This window comes from Plectropomus leopardus, chromosome 1 (assembly GCF_026936395.1).
Source record: "Plectropomus leopardus strain MGB_pleo_1.0 chromosome 1, ASM2693639v1, whole genome shotgun sequence".
Lineage (NCBI taxonomy): Eukaryota > Metazoa > Chordata > Actinopteri > Perciformes > Serranidae > Plectropomus > Plectropomus leopardus.
The window spans coordinates 22,914,423-22,931,601 of NC_142176.1; positions in this window are offsets into that span (position 1 = coordinate 22,914,423).

Consider the following 17,179-nt stretch of genomic DNA (forward strand, 5'->3'; position numbering starts at 1 on the left):
AGGGGCCTGTTAGTGATGACACTTCTGATCTATTTTCTCTGCAGCTTCTCAGCCTTGACAAAGTCCAGCATCCCCCCCCCACACACCCCTCTCTCTCTCTCACACACACACACACACGGGCCATTTGTTTTTTTAAGTGCTTGCTAAATGCTACAAGGTGATTATCAGGAGAGGGGGTGATCTTCCCCATTTTCTGCAGGAGCCAAAGAGTTTTAATGACTCTGGTAGGAAACACCTCAGCTTGAGGAGTTCTCAGGACTCCTTGAACTTTACAGAAGTGGTTCAGTGTAGATGAGCCCACCAGTGAGTCAGAAAATGCTTTAAGATAAGATACAACTTTATTTTTCCCCAAGGGACATTGCTGTGCAGCTGTTGTAATACAAAGTTAGGGAAGTGCAGATACAAAGAGTTCAATATACAAAGACTAAGATAAAGTAGAAAAAGCAAATATAGAAAACTAGATGACAGGTCACAGATGTGAGAAAATAAAAAATAAATAGATTTAAAAATCACACTTAAACTCTTTGAAGTGTTCCCGCTTTGCAGTTTGTGTTTTTATAGATTCTATAACATTTTTAAAATTTCAAAACGTTGTTTAAAAGACAGTGGGTGCTGGACAGATAAATCTGGAAATGATGTACCTTCTTCAAAATTAACTTTAAAAGATAGAAAAGCCATCACTTAATTTCCTGAGCCTTTTCCTTTCTGTTTTTTTTTTTTTTACCTCTAAAATCTGTACAAGCCAAATTTTGCTGGATGAATCTTTCCTTAAACTGGTGGGAATTGAAAGTTAGATAGATTAGAGTTACTTCTATTGCCTAGGATGTTTAAAGACATTAGTAGTGCATGGGAGTCCAGTGCATGAGGCTGCAGCTAAAACAAGGCTCCCAAAGAACTTTTTTTCTCTTCTTTTTTCAAAGTGCATTTATTCAGAATTGCCAGCGTTGCTCTTTCTACAGGTCTCCAAAAGACTGGTTTTACACTGTCTACACGCATTACTCCCATAGTCTGTTGAAGGCTGATCCTGTCACCCACATCTTTCCTGCAGCCGGGCCACCCAGCCTGGATGTGCCTCCAACATGTCATCCCTCTGTGTGGTCCTTAACAAAAGAGAAACAGAGAGACAGAGGGAAGCACAGCAGTGCCAACCGAGAGAGAGATGTTTCAAAATATGACAGTGTCATCTCTGGGAAGAAGAGAGAAAGGATAAACAGAGTGAAGAAAAAAGTGTGTAAAGAAAAGCAATAAACTAAGGAAAAACTGAGGTAAGGTCAGTGTGATGTAAGGTGAACTTCAACCTTTTAACGCATAAAAACATCAAAATTTTGAGATTACATCAAGAGTACAACAAGGGTGTTGAATTTCATGCATTTTCTTTCTAAGTTATAACCAAATATGGTTGTATTTAGTTGTTATTTTTATCTTATTTTATGTTTCTTTTTATGTGTAACTACACAATCAGTGTCCTAAAAAAAAAACCAAAAACACAACGAAAATTTTAAAAAGAAAAGCAACCAAAAATCTATACGTCAATAACGATATGAAACATGTTTTTTCCAAATGTAAAAAAAAAAGAAGTTATTTATCATGAATTAACTATAATTTAAAGTCAAAGAACAACAAAGAATCCTCTAAAAGTTTACAACTTTTACTAAAATCATATTACAGCAGATTTACAATCACAAATTGTCTCAAAAAACAAACTGACTGCAGTGATGTGAGCCAAAACTGTCATACTGTGTAAAATTTGTGGTGCTCTGTTGCACACTTTTGCATTTTTGTGTTTTTGCAGTGTATTTTGTGGTCTTCTGTGGTTGTTTCTGGTTGATTTATTTGTCAGTTGATGGATATTAGATAACCTTCACCGCCATCAGGCTCATTTGTAATTTGCAAGATAAAGATCTCCAGGTCAGAAGATGGATATCCAATGTCCTGAACGTGTTTTGTGTTAGGGAAACCATTTTTAGGGGGCTGATTGATACCAGCCCACTTCTCTGATTTACGCAACACTACATTATAGCATGGAAAGATAAGAATGGTGGAAACAAATGATCTGCAGGGCATGTTGATCGTCCAACTCACCATCTGAGCTCCAGTGTTGCATTGAAAAGTTTCTCTCTCATTATTACGGCAGAGGTACCGTAAGCCTGCAGACTGAAGTATACACATGATACTCTATTACCAGTCCTCTATGCCTCATTTGACTTTCAGCTAAGTTGAACATTGGTTTTCAGTCATGCCATCACTGTATTCATTTAAATGAATGCTTAAATTCAACAATACATCAAATAATATAAAAATATTAGATATAAGATATTTGGTGAATATTTATAAAATATTGGTGAATATTTCCAGTTACTGAGTATTTTATAAAACAGATTCATTTTCTAAGCTCCCTTGATATCTTTTAAAGCAAGAAAATCTGAGTTTGAGAATACTGAGAATTTTTTTTTATGCGATTGCAATGTAATCCTTATCGTAAAGTTTTACAGTAAAAAAAAAAAAAAATCCTCCGTTTATTCTTGTGGTACTCAGACATGCACTGTAGTGATTTTTTTCTTAATCCAAGTTTGAGGTATCTGTCTCTGAGGTTTTTCCTTCCATGCCAAAGGGGGTTAATTAAATTTTATTTGTGGTACTCAAAAGCAGCATGATGGTTCAGTGCATTTCCAGTCATGATTGTAGCGACAAAAGTAATTTAAAAAAAAAGTGAGAGTTAGGGACATTTTCCATCGAGTTTGTAGTGACAGAAGCAGATTTTTTAAAATATATTTTTTGCCTTGTTACAACATAAACTGAAACATTAAGAAAGATTAGGTTTTAACATATCCACTACATATAAAATGTGCAAGCACAGCCATGGTTTGCAGAAATGTAAAATGCCAACATTTATTCTGATGACTGAGTTGCAGAAAGTGCATTTCTCAGGAGATAGTTGGCTTTTGATGCAGCTATGTTTGAAGGCGCTGATGGGATGTAGGAGACAATGAGTAGTGCACACTCCACAGGTAGTGATGCCACTGGAGTCCGAGGATCTCACTTTCAGCTATTTCTTTCCTTCACACTTCCAGGGTTTGAGTGAGCTGAGTGGCAAATAAAAGATTCTGCACATGACGTGTTTTTCTGGGCAGACTTAGAGGGGTCGATGTAACGGTTGGGGATTACTATTAAATGGCACTCTGCTGAGAGAGGAAAGCTCCTAATTGAGTTCCTTAGTGTGTTTTTGTTTGCCGTATTGTTGACTTTTTTCAGACTTAATGTGCAGAGAGACTGAAACCTGGGAGAAAATATGTATATGAAAAATGCAGTTTAAAGAGTAGTCTATATTAAACAACAAATAACAATGTAGTAAGAATTTCATCATATTTATGACAGGGCGGAAAAAATAATTTTAGCTAAATAGTATTTCAGTGCAATAATTAGCAGTAATAATGTTTGTTGATGGCAGCTCAGTTCCACAAAAAATGAATTCCTGGCAGTCTTGGGGAATAATTGTGTTTGTAATGTGCAGACACAAACAAAATGTGTTTAGATAGGACAACTTAGCTGAGCTGAACAGTGTTTGTCGTAGATAATTACGGCTGCTACATTACACAATACAACACATTCAGTATGTCCAAAATTAAAGTAATTCAGCATGTGGTGAACTCTCACACAAGTAATGACATGAGAAAGTGAATGGATGTAAACAAAACCCTAATACAGAGACATTATGGGTGAGCAGCTGGGCGACTTTCAGCCACTAAATGGTGCTGCTCTGGTCTGCAGAGATCCTGCTAATGATCATTCATGTGAGCTCCATATCCTGTCCCAAAACCTCCAGCCTATTTATCTTTGCTCGGCCTGACTCGCTCTCTCACACATATTCATTCATTCAGTCACACTTTCCTGCACTCTCCTGTCTCTTTACTCACACACGAGGCAGTAACATAAATACAAAAATCGCTCTTACGGTCTCCTGAGAAGCCTATTTTCCATCAGTGCTTTCCTTGTCAGATTAAGCTATCCTTGTGTTTGTGAACAACAAACTACAAATGCCTGGAACTGCAAGAAAAAACAGTGTGTTCCTCATCATTTGTTGTGAAAACAGTCCCTCTGGTGGCCTCCCTGCCCCCAGCCTGCATTTTTCCCCACTGTAAATCATGATGAAATGGCTTGCAGGTGTCAGGATTAAAGAATACTCTCAGAGGACTTTAGGCCACAGACACAGTCACAGCTGCTTCTCTCCTTTTGCCAGGTCCTTTATTGCCATTTGTTTTCTGTTTAGTGTGATGGTCTTGTAGTACCAGTGCTGGGGTGGACGAATGGCTGACCGCCAGAGGGTTGAGACCACAGTACATGGAGCTTTGCCATAACTGCCCTGATGTATACAGCGCTTTAAGATAGTGAATAAAAAAGCATCCAGTCATCCTAGGTTTTTTTCATATCTGCCTCCTGTCATTATGTAACTTTTTCCTGCGAACCAGCTCTGCTCTGTGCCAGTGTCTCTGGAACCAACAGACACCTGCCACTTCTCAGCAGAAAGACGATCGATCATTGTTGTCTTAAGGTGATTATGGTGCCCTGTTGAGTGACTGACATCACTGACAAATCTATCAAAGCGTAACCAAATGTATCATTATGTCTCCCTTCTCTGGCTGACATTAATGACATTAAGAAAAGAAAATGTCCATTTCAAGATACCAAACTGGCCTATTGTTCTGAAGGGGATCATGCATTTTTCCATGGGAGTGCTATCTGTCTGTCCACAGCTAATCTCACAAACTACTGGATCAATCAGCCACATATTGTGTGTGCACATGTATGACTGTATGTGCATGATCTCTCATGGTTGCGGTGATTCATAATGGTTGAAAAATTTGTTTTATTGACTGTTTTTTCATTGACTGCTGACACCTTATTCACTCCTAACCACTTTTCAGTTTTCAAATCAGCTCGGCTAAAGACAAGAAGAAGCCTCACAGTCTGTTGCTTGCCATATTTTGCAACTGATGTAGTATAAAAAGCAAGAAAGTCTCTGTAAGGTGGGAAGAAGGGGAGGTGTATGGGCCAAACAAAACTGGACTTTCATCCAGGAGACCACAATGTCAAACCAAAAGTCAGTGTTATTTTCAATGTAACATTACGCCACTTACAAACCTACATTCTGTTGAAAGCAATAGTCAGTGTTTTAATGTAATGTGAGTTGTGCGCTGATGTTACGTGATGCATTTCTGTACCATGACTTTATGTAACTAACATTCCTATTTTACCAGCCAAGTCGTTTTGTCACCTAAACCTTACTGTTTTACAACATTAACCACCAGTTACAATGGGCTTCTGCTATGTGTCACATTGGTACTCTATATATGCCACGTATCGAGACAAGGCATCAGTGTTTGACGACCTGGGAATGAGAACGAACTGGACACAACAGTGAGCATGCAGCTCAAACTGAAAGTGATCTCATCTTTCTCACAGCAGAAAATGTGACTTGTCAGGTGTTAGTAACATTAATGATGGCTCTGTTCCATTAAGGTGCCAGTGAGCCAGCATGCACAATAACAGGACTTTGGCACTGGAGCAGCTAAATGGAACGCAGCCAGTGTTAATGTTATTAACTATGCCCGCGTTTGACAAGCCAAAGTGCTGTGAGAAACATCTAATAAAAAGATTAGTGAGTATAATTTCATACATAAATGACATAGTGTGCACAACACAATCTGTAATATCATACATTGTATTCTTTAATGCCATTTACCTGTCAAAACACAGAATTAAGTTTGATTACATTATGAGATCTCTAAAGAATATTGTGAAAACAAAATCACTCTTAATCAATGAGACTTGAAGAAACGTTTCCCTCAAAATCTCACTGACACCAAAGTAGGGAGGAAATATAATAATTTGTTGAGGGAGTGTGTGTTAGTTCGTATGTTTGCCAGTGAAATGAGACTGTGCAGATCAGGCTGCTGAGTGCAGCTTGTTGGACCACTTGTATATAGTGTAGAGCTGTTCCAAGCACGTACCAATCACACTCCACATGCAAGTTTGACGCAAAATGAGTGTTTAGAGTGCTTGCCCTTGTTTTATCACACTTGGGCAACGTAGTTGTAATTACGATTACCTTGCACCTGGAGTCCAAAACTGCTATGAGGCATTATATGAGGCTGCTGAGCTGTGATGAGCGCCTTCTACAAGGCCAAAGAGAAAGCACATACCCACTGGGATTAGACAGGGTGAGTCTGAGCTTTTCTTCAGTATACATTTCTCGCAACGGGTGCTTTCTGGACAAAGTGTTCTTTATTTGTTTAGTGTAAATTATCCATCTTTTTAGTTAATATAATACATTTTTACCGACTTGTAACTAGTGAGTGTTAACAACCAACTCTGCAGCTCTACACATTCTGACAGAAAATGTATTGCGGACTCTCACGATACTCATTTCTAGCAAAAAACAAAAACAAATGCTTAGTGTCTGATGCTGTTTGCATTAATTGTATTGTATCTCTCGTTGTGGAATGTAAAGGAAAATCTTAAACATATTAACATATTAAAAATAATGCTCAATGTGTCCACCTCACCAAGGGCATAGGTTTCAGGGGTTTGGGGGTGTAAATGTTTTTAACAATGTAAAAAAAAAGTCATCTGCTGATATGCTACTACTTTGTTTTTATTGGGGGAGACAAATGCACGTGTTATAAATATTGAGGGGGATTTGTCCTATGTGAGCTGAGATGAGGAGTGAGCTACAGAGGTCAGATAAGTAACTTCTTCCCATTGCGCATACTTAAACTCAGTGTCCTCATCACACACCAACGCTGAAGCTCTTCCATATATGGTCCATGTATGGTCACTTCTGGCTCCAAAAATCCACGATGGTGAACTCGAGTGAGTAGACAAACCAGTGGGTGACCTCACTGTTGCTGCAACCATAATTTTAATACTGTCTATGGTCATATGTTTTCTCAGTGTGTGGTTTAGGTTAAAATAAGTCTTTTATTAAGATTAGGAAATATGGTGGTTTGGGTTTTAAGTTGTTATGGCTGGACTATAGGGGTCCTTTGTTGTCATGGTTATATTAAAAAAAAACATTTATATATTATGGAACAATCAGGGCCACATTTTAAAAAATGGAAACTGAAACGGCAGTCTTCCATGTAAAAGTGATGTTATGTTGACCCCAGTGTCCACCCAGCCTCCTCGCTCTATTTCAGTGTCAAGAAGGAGGCTTAGACCTGTTCTCCTGTCATAATTTCTACATCCACTAGATAAACATAAAGACATGTTTTGGGAAATTTGTGGAAAAATCTCTACAGGGAGTCATTTAAAACACTGCCCCTGATTCTACTGTTAACTTTGTTGCACTATTTTGTTTAGCATGGACAAATTACACCTTCATCATCAAGAGATTGAGTCCATGGACGCCATTTTATTGCCACCATAGATCCGCCCACCTTTGACCTGAGCAGAGGTCCAATCAGCACAAGTGAAAACACCTGTGAGGGTGTGCAGGGCCTTTAAGTGCTGTACTGTCACACAGGTGACTTAAGTTATATTTACATGGACTTCTATCAGAATTTGAGATTTAGGATAACATGATTTTCACTCTTCAAGCAAACTTCAATCAAGGTAAACATCTTTACAATACTGTCTGTTTTAAGAGACTAAATCCTCCGTGTTTGGAGAAATGACTCCCAGGACATTTTTATGACCAGCTCAGTGTGAGAGGTATAAGGGATGGAAAAAAAAGAAAAAAAAACCACCACATGAAATGGGACTTTGAGTCACTGAAATCAAAATGACAAAAGTGATTGCACAGCTGAGTCATGTTACATTCGCTGTCTACTCCCAGCATGTGTCAGACCTGAGAGTCACCACCTCCAGACCAACATGTTCATGAACACAGTGGAACTGCACTGGTACCGCAGAACACCTGCTGTGAGATGAAGCTCATAAAAAACAAAGGTCTTGAAAATTACCATGATATTGACTCAATGCATCTATTCAAGACTTGATTAAAGCAGTTTGTCATGACTTGGTTTTTATGGCTGTCATCTGAAAAATCTCATGTACCCAACAGGACTTGGAACCAAATCTGAGTCATTCAAGACCACCCAGTATGCTAACCTTATTAGATTTGTAGGAATACGCTCAATGGTCACTTTTGGTACACCTGTAATGCAGTGCAATACAGCACAACAGCTCTGCCATAAATTCTGCTTTCACAGAGCCTGTTTAGTTTTTAAGGGGGGCAAAATATTAGAAACCACTTTATATAAAGCAGTCCAGTACAACACCCCTTCCCACTACAATTTCAGTTATAAAAACATTTCTCTCTGTACTGAATTGCATTAGATTGCACAAGTGTGCCTTATAAAGTGGGCAGTGAGTGTGAATGGATGCAACACTTTTTGCATATTCAATTTGTACCCCACCACCACAAACTGTTTTTATAGTTTGCAGTCATCATATTTCTGATTAGCAGACATAGATTCAATGACATATTAGGTTTTACAGGGTAATCTGTATGTTATATAAGCATGTGATCAGCATTAGTATAAGAAATCATTTAAAAGGTTGTGTGATGGTGCGTATTCCAAATCACCATGTCACATTAGAAACATTTAAAAAGAGCTCTAAAAGGACAGTTACCTTAAAATGAAAAATACATATTGTTCCTCTTAGCAGTAGGCTAGTGCTATCAATCTAGGATTGTTTTGTGTGAGTTGCCAAGTGTAGGAGATATTGGCCATAGAGATGTCTGTCTTCTTTCCAGTATAATGGCTTTTGGCTTGCGATGCTCAAAGCACCAAAAAAAAAAACCAAAACCTTTTGAAAAATATAAGCAGTATATAATATAAAAGCAATATAAGCACGTCTCTCTCCAAAAATTATGACCTGGTTACTCAAGATAATCCACAGACCTTGTTGTGAGCAGGTTCATGGTGGAACTATTTTCTTTCCACCAAACTACACCAGCCAACCATATCTTTGTGCATATAAAGAAGCATGCATCTTGCTCCATAAGCTGAGTGCCATTTAGTCTCATTATACTGAAACAAGGCAGACATCTCTACGATCAATATCTCACACTTGGCAACTCACACCAAAACAGTCTAGATTGATAAATAGTACTACAGTTAAGAGGAATAATGTGTATTTTTGATTTGGGGGAGAACTGTCCCTTTAAGAGAACATGGCTGTTATATCTACAGTCTGCCTACCAGCACCTGCCTGAAGAAGCATGCCATGTAGCATGTAAAACATGTCACAGAGGAGTGCAGCCTTGTTCTCTCCTCCACCTCTGCCTGCACCCACAACTCCTCCACACTCTGCTTTTTATTAGCCGGTGCCGTGGCACCTGTAGGGGCTGAGACAGGGATGTATACACAAGTCAACCAGGACCATCTGCAGCCTGTAAATGTTTGCCAGAGTGTGATACATTCTTCATTGGTCATGGCCCTCTTTGTAATGTTGTTATGTTTAATGCTGACAGAGAAGAAAGAGCAACAGGAAGACAAACAGCCTTTATGAATTTAGTTAAGTGACTGTGTAGATGACACTGTACCCTCAACAGAAATGAACAATCTTCTGCTGGTTATCACACAGATATTATTGTTGTTATGTCAGAGGAAATGTAAATGGAGTCTAGTTGTTTTGAATTCCAGTATTTGATTGGTAACTTGGTGAGACATTTGTAATGTAAAGACTTTTTTTTTTCTTTTTACATTTTAAAGATCATCATTCATGGATCACACCCTTTGCTCTGCACTGTCATTGCTTTATGTAATGACAGTATCGCTGACGTCAGAGTGCCTGTATACAAACCTTACACACATCCTCCCTTTCCCTAGTGCAGCAAGTCAGAGGAAATTTGGACAGAGTTAAATATATTTTGATTATACAATATATACACCATATGTGAAATTATAATGATTGACACAATTGAAAATAATTTTGTTGGCTATTTTCTGTGTCCAGAACCAGTGCTCTAAATCTCCTCTATTGCATCCAACTACAACAAACAGCAAATGTAAGAGCAACTGTAACTGTGTGTATGGATTGCTAATCTTGTCTGGTTTTACTTTTAAACTTACTAGAAATTAAAATGAAAAATGTTATTTGCAGCTTGATAGTTTATGGCCTTAAATCTCTGACATTAAACCTCCAGTCACTGATATGTGTTACTTAACAATGAATCAAATTAATACATATTATATCAAAGTGTAACTTGTGTTGATGCACCAACAGAAAAAACATCCAACCAATTCTACAGTAAAACATTAAAAACACAAAGTGCAAAGTGCAGCCCGCAGTGAGCTGCCAGGCAATGTCTATCAAAAGTTGTGGCTTCAATTTCAATCTGAAGCTGTTTGATTCTACTAGAGCCAAACTGTAGTTAAAGTTTAGAATAATTTTACTTTTGGCAGCAAATTGTGACTAGCAAGTTCATACAGCCAATCACTAAACAGAGTAAATGTGAGTCCTGTGACATATTGACCTATGCTACAAAGATTTTTTCCCCACCTGAAACATGTGAACATGCCTCCCAGCCATAGAAAAATGTAATTATTGCTTTGTGTGTTTTCAGTGTAACCGAACTTTTTAGCCTCTATAGGCTGATTGTTTTGGTTGCACTGCTTCTTTTGCCATTCATTTTGTGATTGAACTTTGTACATTCATAGTTTTTTAATGCACGGGAAGATTAAGACAATATTTAAATATTATGTCAAAATCACTGGTTTAGCTATGATAAAAACTATGAGTCTCTGTATTTGTCTGCCCTTCTTTGTTACTGAGCTCTACTGGATGTTGCTCTAATTGTGTCATTGCATCCGAAAGGAGCCCCTGAATCCTGAAAGGTTAAAAGGTATTATCTGCATAGGTTAACTTGTGCAAACAAGTTAACCTATTAGCTTGTGTGCACCAGATAATGAACTTGTTCCAACAAGATCATTAACTTGTGCAAACATTTTTTTTAAAAATCACCTTTTGGGGCTGAGGCAGCTCTGTACATCACTACAACTCTGCAAAACTTGGCAGTAAAATAATAATGTAATCTTTAGGAATGTAGAAATAATGGCTAAAACTATGAAGATAAGACAGGTATTTTTACTCCTTAATATTTCAATGTTGCATGAGACAGCTACAGTATTTATCTAAATAAATCAAATGGAGAGGTTAAATCGCCTCTCCCTGAGGTAGAGATGTAACCACCAGAGGGCGAAATTATCGCATTCTCTTCCTACAGCTAACATGACCTCTTAACCATTCAGTAGATGTTTTTATTTTTGTAGATTTTCACAGCAGGTTGTTGTCTGTGTGGCCGCATTTGAAAGATAACCATTGCAGTGAAATGTGATATGTTTACAGAAAACAATAACCAGGAGAGGAGGATGGGGAAGGATGAATGCTGGACATCCATTTGGAGGGAAATTCAAGGGTGCTGGTACGTATCCCAAAAATCTAAACCAAAACATGCACAAAAAATTTACAGATTGTTTTTAATAGAGTGAAAGTGAAGTCATTGCTGTGTCTAGTCTGTTGTGTTTTTTGCCCCTGAAACAGATTTTTGCCTGTTTGTGCTATAAAATCCAATGTTGTCCTCGTCTGTAGTTTATCCAAAACACTTTGCACACTGAAATGTTACATCTCAGCTGGATTATATTTACACAGTGAAGGAAGTCATCTAATAGGAGGGTGTAGCTGCCTGTCTGTCTGACAGCTTCTCTCAGAGAAAACAAAACATTAATAAATAAATAAGGAAAACAGTCTGGGCCTCTCACTCCCACTCAGTCTCCTGTGGTTCATCATATCCAACCGTTCTGCGGGGCCAGAGCCGTGCTGCAGAGTCTGCGCTTCAACGTGCTGTACTGCAATCAAAAACACCTGGCCTCGGGGCTTGGAATGGTCACAACATTACAGCATATAAACGAGCCAAATACTCCATATAGAGGCCCCATAATTGTTGGACTGAAGAGGATTTCTGCTTTTTTTTACTGCACAGTTTTACTATTGTTGTAAGACACAAGAGCCAGGGCCAATCTTAACCGTCCAATACAGACTTTATGAACTTAATTTTACAAACAAATAGGGATTACCCAGAAAGCTGTACTATGCTGACTCACCAGAGCTGCCTGGCATGAGAAATCAAGTGAACTGTCCTTCAGCTTTAAGTGATTCCCAACACCCACACATATCTGTTTCACACCTGCAACACACAAAAAGATCTGGCATCAACATGAAAAAAATGCATTTTGGAGGTTACTTTTCCCAGACACACCAGACTCCGAATGGCTGAATTTACAATCCTTGTGCTTGTTAGTTGGGATGTTCTCAAATCAAGGGGCATGATTTCACTCAAGCAGTAATGAAAAACAATATTATGTTGTTTTGGTCCGCCCTTGTTTCTGGACAGCTTAAGATTGATGTCACAAACAACGCTGGCCAAGAAATTATACCTTAACACACTGGTACTCTGCTTGATTGCCACAACTGACATTACCCAGAGTTTTATAATCCCTCCACCAGGCCATTACAGAATACAATACACTGAGATAATCAACAGTGTTTTCCACTGGTTTGAGAAATGTGCATCAGATTAATGGAACGGGATGGTTTAGACATTGAATAAAGAGTTCACTGAGAACAAGCAGATTCATGTATCAAGAAATATAACTTTAATTAGTATAACTTCTATCACGATGTGAGAGCTTATGAAATAATTTCTAAAAAAGATTCAGGGCTCAAATTTAACCAAATGTGAGATGAGGGGCGTAAACAAAGAGAATGTGTATATAACTGCTTCAAGAGAGAAAAAAAAGTTGGACAAAAGTGCATTGTTGTTGTAACATTAATGGGGATGCAAGAATAAGAATTTTCCTCCTCATTATGACCAAGCTGCCGGGCAGGGTCTCTGGTTTCTCCCCCCTGCCGTGCCCTGGCACCCCCGCAGCATCCCCACAGAGACGGCTTCCTTGCCGTGATGAGCTTTTGACAGGCCCCAAAACAGCCTGCTTAATGCTGTGCCAGGCCAGACATGGAGCGGCTGGGATGCTGGCAGCTTCTTGGCCCACACCATGCATCACGGGCCTCAACCCATTTTACCCCTCGTTTTCCTCCCCTCTCTCTCTCTCCACCCTTTCTTTCTAGTGCCTCAGGATTGTTATGCAAAGCTTTCCAAGCAGGGATGTGGGAGTTCTTGTGAGCACAGATGTATCCAAATCATATTTGTACAATCTCCTGTCATGGCGAGAGATGTCCAGGCTGAGAGTGGCTGTTATCTGTGGCTGAGCAGCCAGGTGCGAGGTTGTGGCCTCACCTGGGACACACACCACACCTTTGACTGCATCACTATCTGTAATCAAACAGTAATTTTAGCTCTTTGTTGCAAATAACTGCTGACAGCTGTTGATCCTTCAGATTAGATGATGACTGCAATCTGTAACAAAATTTTGGTTAAAAGAAGTTCCTTAAAGTTTCATGGCTATTGATAAAATGCACAATGACGTATCAGAGACATCCATGGAGTGCAGTAACAGCCTCCTTCGATTTTGTCTATCAAGCAGCATTTTTTTTTTTTAAAGATTTAGCATAAAAACTTGTCTTGAAAATAAAAGCTCAGGCTGCAGAGACAAAAAACTAAGATACACTACTGCCATCCAGTGTTAAAGTACGAGCACTACCTGTAGAGAGTTCGAGTAAACATGCAGTCCATCTGCTCCAAGACGTGACTACACAAGGATAACTCATTACAGCTATACCATGCCTTTTCCATTTGTGGTCAGTTTTATGGCTTTTGAACTGTAAACATTGTTCCAAGAAAAAGGAAACACATAACGCTTGTGTTGTGACATTCTTATCTCATTGAAACTCTGAGGGCTGGTTTACTGCGCTCATATTAAACCTGGTAGTCACTTAACTGTGAAAAATGTGTTGGTGGAAAAATAAGGACAAAACTCTGTCTTTTATCAAAACAGCAATGTGTGCAATAAAATAACAGCGCATGTGCAACTGATTGTGCTTTGCAGATTAGTAGAAGCACATGTTCAAAAGTGCTGTTCTTTCATTTCTTATTGATTTGCACCTATTTATATCAGTTCATTAAAGTGGATGGAAATGAAGGAGACTCCTGGGAAGGATGTAAGATTGTTGTTATTAGGGACAGAGAACTGGGTCTTTACTCTAAATAACATTTGAAAGTGTGAAATAAAGCAGGGCTGCTGAGATTTTCACACTTAACAGTTTACCATGTGTAAAAACAAAGACAAGCATTGGATACGGCTGTGGCTGACCACACAGACTCTCACTGTGTTCGCAGGTAGTTGATGGTTGAAAACTATATGTTTGTCTTATGACTCCTGGTGGGCACAGGAAATGAAGAGACTAAGACAACAGGAAACTATTAAGATGTATATGCATGTTTCAGATTATAGTAATGATTTAGTTTTGAAAAAATTAGGCTACATATGAAGCGCAGATTTGATATCTGCAACTTTGCCTTACGCAGATGTGGAATGTCGTAAAAAAATGTTTGCTGAAGTGCTGTACTTGAGTACAATTTTTTGGCACATTGATGATTGACATTTTGTAAGACCTGTAAATCGTTAGGAGGATACAGCAAAGATGTGGACTTGAGTCACATGACTTGGACTCAAGGGAGACTTGGCTCACAAATTTGATGACTTTAGACTCAAATCAAGAAAGACTTGTGTAAAAATTGTGTATTTCCTTTATTTGTAACAAAAATATATCAGTTTTGAGTAAGAACAATTTAAAAGAAAATGTCTCATAAATCTGGAATCAATCTCATCTCAATATGAGACAATCTAAATACAACAAGCCAGGACAGAAACACAAAATTCAGTCTGTTGTCGTTAATAGTGCTATATGCTATGAAAGTGCAATGTCAGCACTACTTTTTTATGATGACGTTCAGTTGCACTCGTTTTATCAAACATGTTTTAATAAGTAAATATGAATTTCAGATGGCATTCTGCATTTTTGTAAACTTGATATATTATTACTCTGTTGTTTAAACAACATTACATTTTGTGTAGAGCATATTATGATTGTTTAGGACCAAAAACTTAAAGCTTGGGACTTGACTTGGGGCTTAAGTGCAAAGACTTGAGGCTTTCTTATGACTTACAAAACAATGACTGGGTCCCACCTCAGGGAAATACTTTACAAACTACTGCTATGTAGTAATTGGTCATGATTACCATTATGTGGTACGAGTTGATGACAGTCATGAGAGGTACAGTGTTTGGAGATGGCAACAGGCATTTGCACGCAGAGGGAGGTTGTAGTGAACAGGTAGACCGAGCTTCTCAAGCTCTTGTTTGGGTAAATATCTACTCTCAGATGCCGGGGGTCTATTTACAATTTAAGCAAATTTCTGTGGAACATCTTCCACATTGACATCCCTTTAGAGAGGGACAAAAAAGATTTAAAAAAAAAAAATTAGCATTCAGAAGGTCAGTCTTTCACATATAGTTTTGGAGAGACTGAAATAAAGATAAGAATCAGCATCTGCAAATCTAATGAAATTGTCGTGAGTATCCACACCAACAAATCTCTGTAAAACACCTGGTGCAAGTCAGGGAACAGTTAACAGAACATGGTCTGATTCTAATATCTTGTAATGCCAATGTCTGAGTGCAGTATTTAACAGACAAACACCACATTCATATTCAATAAACTAGCCATGTCTGGTGAATGTAACACAAAATGAATACGAAAGCTTTATCTTAAAAATGCAAAATGCAATTAATCATCCCCCAAACTGTTTTACAACCAGCACTCATTTTAAGACAGATACACCCACCAGTCAGGGAATATTTTCCTATCGGCATTGCTGGTGAGGCAGCTGCAGCGCTCACATGAATGCTGCAGCCACATATCATGCTTCCTCTGGCAGTCAACAGTCATGACATGAACTATGTGTGAGCTTCCTCTCACACACACGTTTCGCAGTGAGATAAGTGGAGAACTCAGCACCGTCCTGTCAGAAAAGTATTTACTTTCCCCGTCGCCTCGTCAAGAGAACACACACACACACACACACACATGCGCTGAAGTCACACACGTGCAAAAGTTTGTTTCTCATTCACAGCTTGTGGCATTTACATATAAAACATTTGCTCAGCTTTCACACTTGAGATAAACACACATGAGCTGCATTGTCTCTCTACAACCTGCTGCAAAGTTTGTCTTCCACATGTTAAGATTAAAACACATCTCAAAATATAAGTGAATAAAATATTTAAATAGAGGTTTCTCTGGACTCAGATCTCTTCACTGATGGAGAAGACATATACTCAAGTACTCAATGGTACTCACAATTTACTTCAGTGAAATATTTTTTATTTTACTATGTTTATCTAAAAGCTATAGTTACTTCTCAGATTAACATTTTACTTATTAAAAACATGATTATCTTTTAAAATACAAACCACTGGTCTCAAACTTTGACCCCTTATGTAAAACTGGTGTTCAGTTCAATCTCAAATTTTAGACGTTATGAGTTTTTGCAGCTCTTTAAAGAGACATTTGTCTTTTAGCCTCTCAGCTGTTTTCCTAAATCAGTGATTGAGGTGGAGCAGCAACCTCTGGGGCTGAAAAAAATGAAGACAATGTAAAGTGACAAAAACTGCAGTTTATCAAACGGCCACTTGAGGCGGGCTCCAAATGTGTGTCAATCCCCTTAGATCCCCCTGTCCAACTTTACAGCAGAAATAAATATGTTTACAACCTGGTACAAAAAACACCTTTGGTCTCTATAGATAATATCAACATTTGTGACAAATGTAAAACAGTGAATTTTTATATCACTCACTCAATTACATTTTAGTAAGGCTAAAAATTATGCAGAATTAAGGGTGGCTGCTTTGAGTGACAGGCTTTCAGTGAGAACATCACCACAGCTGCTTTCACACATTTGCACTACAAACTTAAAATCAGCCAGATGTAGCCATCAGTAACAAAGGGATTAAAAAGTTAATAGATAAATGATTTAAGCCTTAACAATGTAACCAAAATAATAACAGTGTGTAATTAAATATGTCAAATGTTATAGATTTATAAATAAAACAAAACAAGTGTAAGTTTAACTGTTTAACCCCTTTAAACCTGAGCAAACTGGCTTGATTGGATTGTATATTGTTGATTTTGATGCGCAATCTGATGACGTTGG